At 39.9% G+C, this 15,211-nt stretch overlaps 1 pseudogene; it reads left to right on the top strand.

Annotated features, from left to right (window-relative positions):
• The first annotated feature begins 7,768 nt into the window (after positions 1–7,768).
• Positions 7,769–10,072, top strand: LOC117057597 (annotated as a pseudogene).
• The last annotated feature ends 5,139 nt before the right edge of the window (positions 10,073–15,211 follow it).

Here is a 15,211-nt window from a genome sequence, read left to right as displayed (position 1 = left end):
TGAACAGGCAACTGGCCTAACTTCTGGAAACAGGAACCACTCACCCACACAGCCTCTATGTTCCCAGGGTTCAAACATAGTGTTTTGGTCCTCAACCAGTATATCACTGGTCCAGGGCTTCCACAGCCCCTCTTGAAGAAAATATTGTGGAGAAATAGTACTGAATGTCATCAGTGTTTGGATTGCACTGTGTTACAAAATTCTTCATGGCTGCTCCCAAAGGCTTTATATAGATGTTAAAGAACACTGGGGACAAAGAGTCCCACAACATCACATAGCAAGTGCCAGTGGATCCCAAAACACACCCCAATATCATTTTCTGGACTGGATCATACTGTTAGGAATGGAACTGCTGTAAAACAGTGCCTGCTACACTAATCCCACACAGTCGCTCCATGACGGTATTGTTAATTATATCAAAGGCCACAGAGATATCAAGCATAGGAGCCAACTCCTAGGGGCCAAGGGGTCTTTGACCCCCAAATAAATTATCTGAGGGGGCCACATACAAGCCCCCTCTGCATAATTCAGTGCACACACGCCATGTGAATTGCCATTCACATGATGCGTGTGTACCACATCATGTGATTGATTATGTGGGGCAGGGCTTACCTGGGCCTCAAAATTTCATTCTTGTTGGCACCCTTGATATCAAGTAAGGGTTACAGAATCAAAGCTTTTCTGTCCCTCTATCAATAAAGCTCACACATCAGTGTAACCAAGCTGATTCAGTCCATGAAGCAGGCCTAAACCTGACTGACGTATATACAGGCATCAATGTCATCCACACTTGAAATTGCTCCACTGTTACCATCTCCACTATGTTCACCAGAAAACAGGTATTGGTAACTTGGTGGTTTTTATAACACACTGTTGGATCTAGGGTAGACTTTTTAAGGATTGGCTGGACAACCAACCTTAAGGGCAACTGCCACCACCCCATCATGCAGCAATGTGTTCATGACATCCTGGACTCATATTGTCATGAGTCCCATGAAGATGTCATGTAGGAGGTAGTCAGAGGAAGAATGAGAAGACTTGGGAAGTTGGAGCTGGACAACCCTGGGGGTGATACTAGCAGACTGTCAGCAGGAAAATCAGGACCCTACGAAGTGAATTTCTTAGACTGCAGAGGAGGCTTGTCGTTCTGAGAGTGGAGAGCTGTATCCAGGAGAGGGACTAAGTGGGCTGGCAGAGGAGTGCTCTGCTTCTTGCTGTGAAGCCTCCCCAGTGCCTTTTCCTATTAGTGAGAAGTTTTCTGAGGAGTAACTGAGAGTATTGTTACAAAAGTCAGGTGCCTTCCCCTTTCTCTGCTAAGCAGTGGCAAGAACCTATGAGGTTCCAAGCATTAACACATATTCTGTGGTCCTTTGGAGATCTGAGACATGGTGGAGACTGCTGTGGCTTTAAGTAATATGTTTTATTCACATATTTACACCTTCAGTCTGCATGGAGTCCAGATTTTACAGCATGCTCATCTCAATAGGGGTTTGTTCCCCACAGCAGTGCAGCACTCCAATCCTGCTGTTCCTAACAAGTCAGTCTCCTTTATTCACTTGGACCCACTAGAAGACATGGGACCAATCACTTGAATCAATATAGACACATGCTGTTCCATCAAGGCCTAAAACTCATACATCATTAAGTCCACATTGTTTGAATTGTTGTGCTTTTGGCTCTAAAGTGAAGATATTCCTCTTTTAACAAGCCTGTTAATTTGGATCTTACCCCTTTGTATCTCTACTGGAATTTGTTAAGATCTTTCTATTGTTTGATTATTGGTGCTTGATGCCCTGGGCTCCTTTGGGAGGAAGGGTGGGATTTAAATATAATAATAAAATTAACAGCATACCCTCTAACATGTCACAGCAAAAAACTGGGACAAAGTCTTCCAGGGGCAGGGTCATACTAGAGTCACATGACCCACACAAAATTGTGGCCCTGAAAGACAGATGGGGGGCATGATCTCACACAGCATCCCGAAATGTGTTTTTTGGGCAGCAGCCCCCTTTCACAAAGCCCATTTTTTCCAGGATAAGATTGCAGCACCCAAAATGGCTGCCATGCTTTCTCATACACAAAAATGAAATGTCCTGGTTTTTCCAGACAGTTAATGGGTATGAAATATATAAAGCTTTACAAGCAGGGTGTCCCTCCCCCCCCAGCTCTGTTAATTCACTTGCATAAATCGTTGAATTCTTAATATGTGAACAAAATATATTATTTTTGCAAAAATTCAAATGACTTGAGATATTTATTCTTCATCTGCATTTCAACATAACAAATACTAGAAATTCAGTATTATTCAATGGTTTGTGTAAATAAGCCATGCTTTTGCATGACAAAGACAAGAGCAAATATTCCCCAGAAAAACTTCCTCTGCATTCACCCCAAATACGTATTGCTTCACTTTTTGATTTTGAGTTTTGGGTGGCATCAATTATCCACTAGGTCATTTAAGGATCCACTAATAATTTAGATAATAATGATGTTTGGTGGTGACAAACATGTTTTCTTCTTCAATGCCATAAATAAATTATAATTTGAACATTCTAATTGCAATGTGCATTCTAATGTACAGACAAGATCCCATGTGATTTCTTGCGCATCAAGATTTATTCTCCTAACTCCATGTCATGAACTGAGTATAGTAAGCAGCCATTCATATTAGACTGATGTACTCCAGCATACAAAAAGGACAATCTGAAAACAAGGAATACAGTCCATTGAGAAGAAGTTTCCACTGAGATGCTGTTATTAGTCATTTTGCTTCTACTGCCTCACAACGTATGCAAGAGTAGTGCTGCAAAATGCAACATCAGTGATCCCATCCCTATTCGTCACAAATATTTTCAACAAGGTGATCTCATTATCGGTGGCATTACTCCTCTAGTCTTCATACTTGCTACACCACTAAACTTCACAGAAGATCCTCTTCCTTCTTCAGATGTTGATCCTGTGTAAGTAATGGGTGATAAAGAATCATAGAGATGTAAAGATGTAAGGGACCCTAGAGGTTGTCTATTACAACACCTTGCAATGCAGGTGGCTAAACTGGGACAGAAGGCCATCCAACCTCAGATTGAAAACCTCCAAGATTTAAGAGTCTACCACCGTCCAAGGGAATCCATTCCACTGTCAAACAGCTCTTATAATCAGAAAGTTATTCCTGATATTTAGTCAATATCGCCTTTCTTGTAACTTGAAGCCATTGGTTAGGCTCCTACATTTGGGGGGGGGGGGCGGAATTGCCAATGCTTTAGTGTGATTTTGCTTTGCATTGTTTTTGTTTGTGTGTTTGTCTTAATTGGTGGAGTTATTTGTGGAAGCAAGTTTCCCTGATGTAACACATTTCACAAAGCTTTTTCCTACCACTATTTACCAGTATTCATTTATAAATTAATGCTCTTTAGTTAAAATACTTCAGTTCAACTTATAGTAAAATAAAACAAACAAATCTTAAAATGAGAGATGGAAGAAGAAGAAAAACAACCAAATAGCAAAGCAAGCACTTCTCAAGTCTGGGGGGTTGGAAGGTGACCTGTTATGACTTAGTTGCACTCTCTTGGAAGAGGCAGATCTGTAGCTTGGGGGTACTCTTAGTGCCAATGCTGTCACTGGAGACTCTGGTGAGTTCAGTATCTAAGAGTGTCTATTTCCAGCTCTGCTTGGTTCACCATCTGCACCCCCTTTTTAAAAGATCTGACTTGCTTGCTGTTGTCCATGCTTAGGTAACTTCCAGACTGGATTATTGCAATGCACTCTATATGGGGTTGCCCTTGAAGATGATTCAGAAACTTAAAATGACCCAAAATTCAGCCACTAGATTACTACCTGTGGTTCCATTTACAGTGGTACCTCAGGTTACAGATGCTTCAGGTTACAGACTCTGCTAACCCAGAAATAGTACCTTGGGTTGAAAACTTTGCTTCAGGATGAGAACAGAAATTGTGTGGAGGCCCCATTAGCTAAGGTGGTTCCTCAGGTTAAGAATGGTTTCAGGTTAAGAACGGACCTGCAGAATGAATTAAGTTCTTAACCCGAGGTAGCACTGTAGACTGCTTGAAGCCCGTATTTTAAAACAGTAGAATTGGCTACCATTTTGTTTCAAGACCTAATGCAAGGAGCTCACATTAGCGTGCAAAGCCCTAATTGATTTAGGACCCAAATATCTAAAAGAGGATCTGTTTCCCTACAAATGCACTTAGATCAGCAAAGTGCATCCTTTTGGTAATTATATCACCCTCAGAGTTTCAGAGTGTGGTTGGCCAGAACAGGTCATTCTTTGTTGCAGCCTCTACATTGTGGATTTCTCTTAACATACAGTTCCACTTGGTCCCTTCATTATGCAGTTTTAAGCATATGCAACTCTTAACATTGGCTGTTGACTCTCCCTCTCCCTCTCCCTCTCTCTTTCTTTCTCATACCTACCCATCCCTTCCCACTTCACATTCTTGAGGAATACCTGCTGTTTTATCTTTTTAAAAAAATCATCATCATCATCATCATCATCATCATCATGCTTTAAGCTTAAAGATTTGATATTTTATATGGATGTATAGAAATATTGTTCTTAACAAAAAATTAGAATAATATATTTATAATTTTTTGTGACCTACCCTGAAACATTTGGTGAAGAGTGGGTAATAAATTGAAACAACAACACTTCAAAAGCAAATATAAAATACATTTTAACTCCAATCACACTGCATGGTGCACAGCACGGTGAAGCAGAGGAAATTACCTGAACTTGTTACACATCTATTTACTGGGACAGAGATGGGGTGGCAAGGCTGGCATTGTGCAAATTCAATGGCAGAAGCACTGGGTTGAAACAGTTGGTGTTGTTGCATCATGTTAATCTCATTGTTGCCCCACCACCACTTTGTGGGAAGCAGCTCCACTTCCAAGAAGTCAGAGAAACATGTCTGCTCCACGGTGCTATCTACTACCACACAATCATAATCTAAATGCATATTCCAGTTGTATTTTGGAGTGCATGTTGACTTCTGTAATGGATGTTCTTGAGGAGGAAGAACCTATTCATAAGGATTTGTTATATGCAGTATTTCCATCTGATATGGCATGCAGTACTTTTTGCAGGGTACATGTTAAGAGCTACATGAACATATTGGCCTTAATATTTGCTGTGGGAGAGATCAATCAAAACCACAACATCTTACCAAATGTAACCTTGGGCTTTCACCTGCTTGATAACTATGGTCCAAGGTGGACATATCATGCCACAATGGAACTTTTCTCCACACAGAACAGAGTTATTCCCAACTATGAGTATGGCATCCGGAACAACTTGATATCAGTCATTGGGGATCTTTACTCAGAAACTTCCCTTCAGATGGCAAATATCTTGGGTATCTACAAAGTTCCACAGGTAGGGTGTGTAGCATCTCTCTTTTAAGAAATCAGTCTCATTGCTTTTGTTGTTCAAGATGGGACACAAGTGTAGAAAGAGGGGGGGGAACTTTAAGAAAGAAAATAGTTTTAAAATTATTTCACAATTGAAAGTGCAACTTAGTTCTACTAATGTTAATCATTCTTGGTTGCCACCTACACAGGTGGTATGATGCCCCCAGGACCTTGCAGCTTTTTTTTCCTTGGCAAAACATTGCTATTATTGCTGACCGGGGTCAGTTATAGGGAGTGTACAACTCACTTATCAGAACAGCTAACTGGCTACCAGTCTGTTTCCAGGACACAGGTTCTCAATTTGGGTGTGCTCCTGGACATGCATGTAGCTGGAGTGGATTTGTACAGTTAAATCTATTGTGTCAGCAGCGCCCGTTCCTTGAGATGTCTGATTTGGCCACAGTGACACACCTTAGTTGCATCCCATCTGGATTATTGTAACACGCTGTTTGTGGGTTTCCCTTTGAAAAGTGCTCAGAAACTTCAAATGAGTCAAAGAGCTGCAGTCGGATTGCTGACCAGAGCTGGTTTTAGGGAATTTATGACTCCTTTGCTACAACAGCTGCACTGGCTAGTGGTCTGTTTCTAGGCACAATTCAAATGGCTTTTTATGATCTATAAAGCTCCACATGGCTTAGGTCCAAGCTATTTGAAAGCCCTTATTCATTCATATGTCTGGGTTTTGAGATTATCTGGGGAGGCCCTTCTCTTGGTCCTACGACAAGCATTCTTGGTGGGGAGGCGGGAAAGGGCCTTCTTAGTGGTTGCTCCCAGATTCTCGAACTTCCTCACTGGAGAAACTAGACTAGCTCCCTCTTTGTTCTCCTTCCTCCAACAGATGAAAACTTTCTTGTTGCAACAGGATTTAGGGAACTTACTTGTTTTCATAAAAGGGCTGGTGCCATGCTCTTTTTATTGTACTTATTGGTATGTTTGAAACAGATTTTATATATGTATATAGTTTTAATTCTACTAACATTTAATTGTTTTTTAAAATGATTTTTTCCTGTTTTTATCTATTCTTGGGTCCAAGCAGGGGAAAATGTGAAGTAGTAGTAATAATAATGCTAATACTAATTATGATGATGGTGATGATGATAATGTCAGTATGTGTTTGTGTGTGTGTGTATTCCTGACACACCCATCCTTTCTATAGTTCACATATGGTTTTGTACCAATGATGAATGATAAAGACAAAGGCTTTACCTTCTACCAGATGGTTCCAAATGAAAGCTACCAGTATAAGGGAATTATACAACTACTTTTACACTTCAAGTGGATATGGGTTGGGATCTTTGCTAAAGATGATGACAGTGGTGAAAAATTTGTGCATACCATACTTGCAGAATTTCCCCTGAGAGGAATTTGTGTTGCCTTCCTAGTAAGAATCACGATATTTGTTTTAAATGACTGGGGTGAAACGTCAAACCAGATACTGGAAATATACTATAATTCCATGAAGAGTAATGCCAATGTAGTGATTGTGTATGATGAAAGTACTTTGTTTTTGAGGACATTGCTGTATCTACCAGAAATGTTCAAGGTGACTATGAAACCTAAAGGAAAAGTGTGGCTTATGACAGCACAGATAGAACTCTCAGGAAACCATTATGAAAGGCAATGGGATATACAAACCATCCATGGAGCTCTGTCCTTTACCATTCACTCAAATAAAGTCAGAGGATTTCAATACTTTCTTCAAACCAGAGACTATTTCTTGACAAAGGAAGACGGTTTCATCAAGGAGTTCTGGGAAAAGGCTTTTTGGTGTGAATTTCAAGATCCATTTGTTGGGCAGGAAGGTAAGGATCTCTGTACTGGTGCAGAGAAGCTGGAGAGTCTTCCTGGGATATTTTTTGAAATGAACATGATTGGTCACAGCTACAACATATACAATGCTGTCTATGCCGTGACACATGCTTTACATAATATGCAATTACACCAGGCTCAGCAAGGAGCAATGATGAATGGAAGGAGACTGAATCTTCAGCATCAACAGCCATGGCAGGTAATGGCCTAAGGACGTCAAGATGGCAAAACAACAGATCTCTTGATGCAATACCATGTTTTTCCTACCGCTTGACTTAGATCTAAGTCAGATAATCTCCAGCAACCTAATGTGTCACAAAGTTTGATTCATAGCTTCCAAACTTGGTTAATGGACTGAACTATGTTAGTGGAATTGGCTTTACTTTAACGATAGAGCACCTGCATTGTATACAGAAGACCCGATTTACATCCTGAATTTTCCCAAACACCTAGGAAAGACTTCTGCATTTGCCCTGTGAGATTTGCTTTCAGAAGGTAGTTAGATTACTGTGTTGGAAAGGACAGTGTCAGTATGAAGGCAACTTTATACATTATCTATAAACATCCTCATGTAATTTTGATTTTCTTTCCCATTTAGCTCCACCACTTTCTGAAACATGTCTCATTTAACAACTGTGTCGGTGATGAGGTTGCTTTTAACCAGAAAGGGGAATTGATTGCTGGATTTGATATAATAAACTGGGTCATTTTTCCAAACCAGACGTTCCAAAGAGTGAAAATTGGAAGTGTAGATCCCCAGGCAAAGGGGTTCACAATTCATGATGATGCCATCACATGGCACAGCAGTTTTAATAAGGTAGGGACTGTTTCATTTTGAATGTTTTCTGGAGGTATAATGTTACTTTTAGTAAATGTGTGTATATGCATGTCCATATGCATCACATTGGTAAAGAAGTCCTGTAATGCTAGTTACGGGTAGGTAGCTGTGTTGGTCTGCCGTAGTAAAAAAAAAAAAATCCTTCCAGTAGCACCTTAGATACCAACTAAGTTTGTTATTGGTATGAGTTTTCGTGTGCATGCACACTCCAGGAAACCACCAGCAGTCTATAGGATGTCAGGTGCTCTTCAGAACTTTCAAACACCATTCCTTTGTGCCCGCAACACATTTATTTAGATAGACAAATCAGATACAAATATCAAAAACATTGGTAACATAATTTTCAATTGGTAATATTGTACTTCTTCCCATTTATGGAACAGACACTACCTCTTTCTTTGTGTACTGACAGCTGTCACCCTGGTCACAGCAGGAAAAAACGGGATGAGAATGAGTTTTGCTGTTATGATTGTGTTGCATGTCCAGAAGGGAAGATCTCAAACCAATATGGTAAGATATGTAGTGTGCAGTGTTACCTTATGATCCTAAGGAACATAAATGATAGTTCCATGTTCACATCATGATGGATGCTAGACCATACAGGAGTATGTGCTGCAAAGTTTTTAATCCAGAAAAAGATTCTAGTTAATCTACAGCTTTCTGAATAATTTCCTCGGGAGCAGCTCTTTCAACTTGCAATAGTAAAGCCAAGAGGGTGGCAGAAATAATTTGTTTAAATTGTGGTCTGGATCACTAGGCTAGTGTTTCACAGAATCTGTCCTCAAACATTTTATTTCTCCATAAAAGACATTTCTATATTCTTCCTTATTTTCAGAGAACTTGAGAATCTCTTTAGAAAGTTGGTCACTGCAGGTTATGAGCTTACCAAAATACTAGGAAATACTCATACACATATGAGTAAGGCTAATTAAAGTTGTTGTTTTTTATTATTAAAAAAAAGAGAAAGTGCTGGTGACCAATGCATCATCAGTGGTCCTAGTATGAGCTCTGTAATGTGCACTTCGTGTCATATTAATGGAAAAATGCAGGAAGTATAAAATATTTCAAATAATTACAGGACGATTTTCCTTTTCAGACAGGGATGACTGTACTGAATGTCAAGCTGACCAATATCCAAACAAGGAAAAGAATTCATGTATTCCTAAAATGGTAACCTATTTGTCCTATGAAGAACCTCTGGGGATTAGTTTAGCTACCTCAGCACTTGCTTTTTCTATGGTCACAGTTCTGGTGCTAGGAACATTTATGAAACACAATGACACTCCCATTGTCAAAGCCAACAACCAGAACCTCACCTACACTCTCCTCATCTCCCTCCTGCTCTGTTTCCTTTGCTCATTGCTATTTATTGGCAAACCTCAGAAAGTGATGTGTCTATTGCGACAAATTAGCTTTGGTATGGTCTTCTCCATAGCCCTGTCTTGTGTGTTGGCCAAAACCATCACTGTGGTCCTGGCTTTCATGGCAAGCAAACCAGGAAGCAGCATGAGGAAATGGATAGGAAAAAGCCTGTCCAGTTTCATTGTCCTTTCCTGCTCCCTTATCCAGGCAAGCATTTGCATTGTGTGGCTCTTAACCTCTCCTCCATTCCCAGATGCTGACGCACACTCAGTGACTGAAGAATTTATACTGGGATGTAATGAAGGGTCTGTGACTATGTTTTACTGTGTTCTGGGATATATGGGCCTCCTGGCTATTGTCAGCTTTACGGTAGCTTTCCTTGCCAGGAAGTTACCTGATAGCTTTAATGAAGCCAAGTTTATCTCTTTCAGCATGCTGGTCTTTTGCAGTGTTTGGTTGTCCTTTGTCCCAACGTATCTGAGCACCAAAGGAAAATACATGGTAGCTGTGGAGATATTTGCCATTTTTGCATCTAGTGCTGGATTACTGGGTTGCATATTTTCCCCTAAATGTTACATCATTATCTTGAAGCCTAAGCTAAACAATAGGGAACAGTTATTAAGGAAAAGATGTTGAACAGTATAATGAAGTTTCAAAGGGTGTTTGAGTGTTCAACTGATTCCTCCCCCCTCTCTCTTTGTCAGAGACTCCTATTTACTTCTGCCTTGGATGCCATCCATGTCCTTTCAGAAAAGTAATCTGGCACTTTAAGAAAACTGTAATTGGATACACTTCTCCCTTTCATTTCCACCCCTTTCAGCTTTTTTGGGGGGCGGGGGGTTGGAGGTATCATTTGGACTTCATTTCAGTAAGCAAAATATTCTTCTTCTTTTTTAAACAAAGAATTTATTGGTTTTCCACATCAAAATACAACAAATACAACCAGAAAAACAACGAATACAACAAAAGAAAAAACAGCAAATAAAAAACAACACCTACAAACTACATCAACAAACTAAAAAGAAAAACTGTATTTCTAAGCTTTCATTGTTATTCCCCAATCTATTATAACAACATATTTAAAATTGAATTTACCTTAAAGTCCTTCCCCCCTTTATCTCATCATTCATTTTAAGACCATACCGTTATCCGTTAACATACCATACGTCAAACCATAATAGCAAAAAAGTTTCCACAAAGTTCATAAGTTTTTCAACCCACCCCCTCCCTTTCAAATACCATAATTCCACAGTCCTGGGAAACTGGTTTGTACTCCATTCTTATCTCATATGTCCTTGAGAGTTTTTCAACAACCAGAGTCTGTACCGCCTTCCTCCGGACACTCTTTTTTCCTACAGATTTCCCATTTTTTCTTCTTGTTGTTTTCTTCCTCTTAATTTTCCTACTTTTCCTCGACAGATTGAATCCACCTTTTTTTCCTCGGATTTTCTCCTCTTCATTATAATTGTCCTTGTAGCTCTCACAAAAGGCCTTAAATTCCTTTTCTTGCACAGCTAAGTCCGCAGCTAGTACTGTCCCTGTTAGTTGATTTAGCTGGTTGAATCCTTCTGTTAAATTGCACAAAAGTTCCAAGACTTTTATTTTGAAATCCTTAGACCATTTCCTTTTGGGCATCCTCAAAGTCCATAAAATCCATAAAATCAATAAAGTCCATAAGGTCAGTAAAGTCCATAAAGTCCAGCAAGCTTATGCAGTCCAAATACTATCTCAGAAAGAGAACAATTGTATCTTAAAAGCTTCAGAAATTTTCTATTTACAAAATCCATAAAATGCTTCAGAACTCAAAATTACACTGCTTCCTCCTTCTTCAGCGTTTAGGGAACCGACTTCCGTTTTTAGAGTTCCCAAAACTTCCAAATTAAATCATTTTTTTTGTTATTTTTTAGCAAATTTGGTACTTACAAGGTCCAATTAGCCGAATCCCAGAAGAATTTGGCGCTCTCCCCTGCCGGCTCCGCCGCTTCCCGCTGCGAAGCTAGCGATGATGGACTAGATGAGCCTTTGGCCTGATCCAGCAATGCCCCATAGTTACCCTGCACAGCCTTCCCATCCACCCAGTCTTCTAATTGTTCTCAAGCCTTTTTGTGCCTATGCCTTCTGCTTCGGTTTGGTTTGTCTTTTTCAGTAAGCGAATTCACATAAGTTCACAACTATACCTCCTTCCAGTCCCTCATATGCCAATTGCTTTACTCGCTTCAGAACTACACTTTGGATCTACAGTAAGCCTATCAAAAGTTAAGCCCCAAATAAAACAAAGACCCATGTAGACATTGAGAAAGTTCTCAAGTGAGACAAGTACGCATTCCTTAGAGTTTTAACAGCACAGCCTATCAGGATGAATCAGATTTTTTTTTAGATTTCAAAACCCTATTCCTCCACCTTATATTACTATTGCCCATTGTTTTCTTGTGGATTTCATGTCACAGAGTTACTAAAGATGGGTTTCTTTATTTTGTTCTTTGCCATCTGTTTGGCAACATTGCAAGGAGAGTTTCCTTTGGTGTTATTTAAATCAATTTGATGCCAGATGTCACAGTGTTTCTTGCTGTATTTTCAGTTCTGTATTGTAAATGTAATAGTCTATAAATAAAACATTGTTCATTGGACTATCCCTATAACATACGTCTCAAACTATTCGTAATTTGTGGTGTGGGTTCATGCATCTCTTGTCTCATGAGAGAGGGAGAAAAACAGTGAAAGAAAGGCATAAATAAATTTAGGTCTCAAAAAGGAGGTGCTGTGTCCATTTGTTTGTTTCATCCTTCCATTCCTAGGCACCTCTGATCTACCTGAGGGGTGTCTACAGAGCTGGAAGTGAGTTTAGTCTCTTTGTTCTGCTCATCTATACTTGCATCTGGGATATAAAAGTGGCCAGTAAGAAAAGGGATTACACTGCTTCATCCATCAAAACCAAAACTATGATAAGTTCATTACATGCATTTGGTACATATCTCCATTGCACTAAAATTATAACTCACTTTTTTACTTATTTGGGAAGAGAGGGGTTACCCTTTTTAAATTTGGATAAACCACCATCAATTTTCAACTGAAATGGACACAAGGAGTCCACAATTGGAATATATTTTCCATAGTTCCGGAGGCAACAACTCAATGATGCTTACTTCTAAGTAGAGTTGCAAAGGACTGCACTTTTAATATGGAGATTTCATGAATGCAGTGTCAAATGGGCATATATCAATAGTTCAGTGTTGTGGTTACCATTACAGTGCATTGACTCATTTAAATCAGTAGGGCCAGTAACAATACTCATTCAATAAATAAAACTAGCACATTGTTTACTATATAAGTACTCATGAGGATGATTAATAAAACATCATCCAGACCCATAATTATTGTTCAAAGTACTTATTCAAAACAGGTACAAAAATATCAATGATGCATCCAGAAAGTAGTATAAAGCATATGCATATTCAAACATAGGTTCTTCTTCTTAAATATATGCCATAATTACTATTACATTGACTACGCAAAAGCATTTGACTGTGTCGACCACAGCAAACTATGGCAAGTTCTTAAAGAAATGGGAGTGCCTGATCACCTCATCCGTCTCCTGAGAAATCTGTATGTGGGACAAGAAGCTACAGTTAGAACTGGATATGGAATAACTGATTGGTTCAAAATTGGGAAAGGAGTACGACAAGGCTGTATATTGTCTCCCTGCTTATTTAACTTATATGCAGAATTCATCATGCGAAAGGCTGGGCTGGATGAATCCCAAACCGGAATTAAGATTGCCGGAAAAAATATCAACAACCTCAGATATGCTGATGATACAACCTTGATGGCAGAAACTGAGGAGGAATTGAAGAACCTTTTAATGAGGGTGAAAGAGGAAAGCGCAAAATATGGTCTGAAGCTCAACATCAAAAAAACTAAGATCATGGCCACTGGTCCCATCACCTCCTAGCAAATAGAAGGGAAAGAAATGGAGGCAGTGAGAGATTTCACTTTCTTGGGTTCCATGATCACTGCAGATGGTGACAGCAGTCACGAAATTAGAAGATGCCTGCTTCTTGGGAGAAAAGCAATGACAAACCTAGACAGCATCTTAAAAAGCAAAGACATCACCTTGCCGACAAAGGTCCGTATAGTTAAAGCTATGGTTTTTCCAGTAGTAATGTACGGAAGTGAGAGCTGGACCATCAAGAAGGCTGATCGCCGAAGAATTGATGCTTTTGAATTATGGTGCTGGAGGAGACTCTTGAGAGTCCCATGGACTGCAAGAAGATCAAACCTATCCATTCTCAAGGAAATCGGCCCTGAGTGCTCACTAGAAGGACAGATCCTGAAGTTGAGGCTCCAGTACTTTGGCCACCTCATGAGAAGAGAAGACTCCCTGGAAAAGACCCTGATGTTGGGAAAGATGGAGGGCACAAGGAGAAGGGGACGACAAAGGATGAGATGGTTGGACAGTGTTCTCAAAGCTACTAACATGAGTTTGGCCAAACTGCGGGAGGCAGTGAAGGATAGGCGTGCCTGGCGTGCTCTGATCCATGGGGTCACGAAGAGTCGGACACGACTGAACGACTGAACAACAACAACAACAATAATTACTATAAGAGCAAAAATCAAATCTTTTGCCTCTCCCATAGCCTACATTAGCCTGCATCCAGCCTAAGGCTATGTAGCACATTCTTCTCTCACTGTGCCTGGAAACAAAAGACCAATAGGCAACTATCTTCAAGATTGCAATTGATTATCCTCATGGGATCTAAGGTTAAACACACACATGAGGACTAGCAGAGAACATCAACAGTTAATTATCAGCTAAGAAGCTTAGAAAGCTTCCTTCTAGCTTAGTAACCTCCAATGGAATGTCCCGTTGTTAAGCCCTACACAATATACATACAGTGGTACCTCGCAAGATGAATGCCTCGCGCAACGAAAAACTCGCTAGACGAAAGGGTTTTGCGGTTTTTTAGGTGACTCGCAAGACAAATTTTTCTATGGTCGTGCTTCGCAAGATGAAAACGTTTTGCGATTTCCCCCCCGCACAATGCATTCCTATGGGAAACCGCACTTCGCAAGACAAAATTTTCACAATATGAAACAGACTCATGGAACGAATTAATTTCGTCTTGCGAGGCACCACTGTTCAGGCATTTCTCCATTTCAGTGTATTACTAAGCAATTATGCTTAACAATCTTTTCAGAGGATTACAGACACCACCCACACGACACCTGCATTTTCCCCTTCTTTGCAGTGATACTGTCTCCCTCTGGTCCTGACCACAATATCTTTAAGATGGCCAATTATTGTTATGAATAGTAACTTTCTGTTCAATTGTTTGAAGGCAATGAACAACAAAAAGAGCAAACAAACAAACATATTAAAAACACACACGTACAAAATCCCCAGCATACATTTAAAGCCAAACTTATACAATACAAAATAGATAATCTTGCTACAGACCATTTTTTCCAGCCAGGAAACCCTTTTGGGACAAACATACATTAACTGTTTGCAGAAAGTATACCTGTAGATAGTGGGTTCCTGCAACATCTCAACAGGAATGATATTCCACAGGACAGGGACAACCATCAAGGGTGTCAACTTGAATAAAATATTCAGGGATGGGGCAGGTAACCTCCAGCCCACGTAATCAATCAGAAGATGCAGCACGCACACATCATTTGAATAGCAATGCCCATCAAAAAAAATTATTGCAACCTGAAGGCAACTCAGCCCCTAGGAATAGGCTCTTACGGCAGCCATACTGAATATGCTGCTCT

The sequence above is a fragment of the Lacerta agilis genome, chromosome 14, assembly GCF_009819535.1.
Source record: "Lacerta agilis isolate rLacAgi1 chromosome 14, rLacAgi1.pri, whole genome shotgun sequence".
Taxonomy (NCBI): Eukaryota; Metazoa; Chordata; class Lepidosauria; order Squamata; family Lacertidae; genus Lacerta; species Lacerta agilis.
Note: the sequence above shows the minus strand (reverse complement) of the source record. Positions and strands in the feature narration are given on the sequence as shown.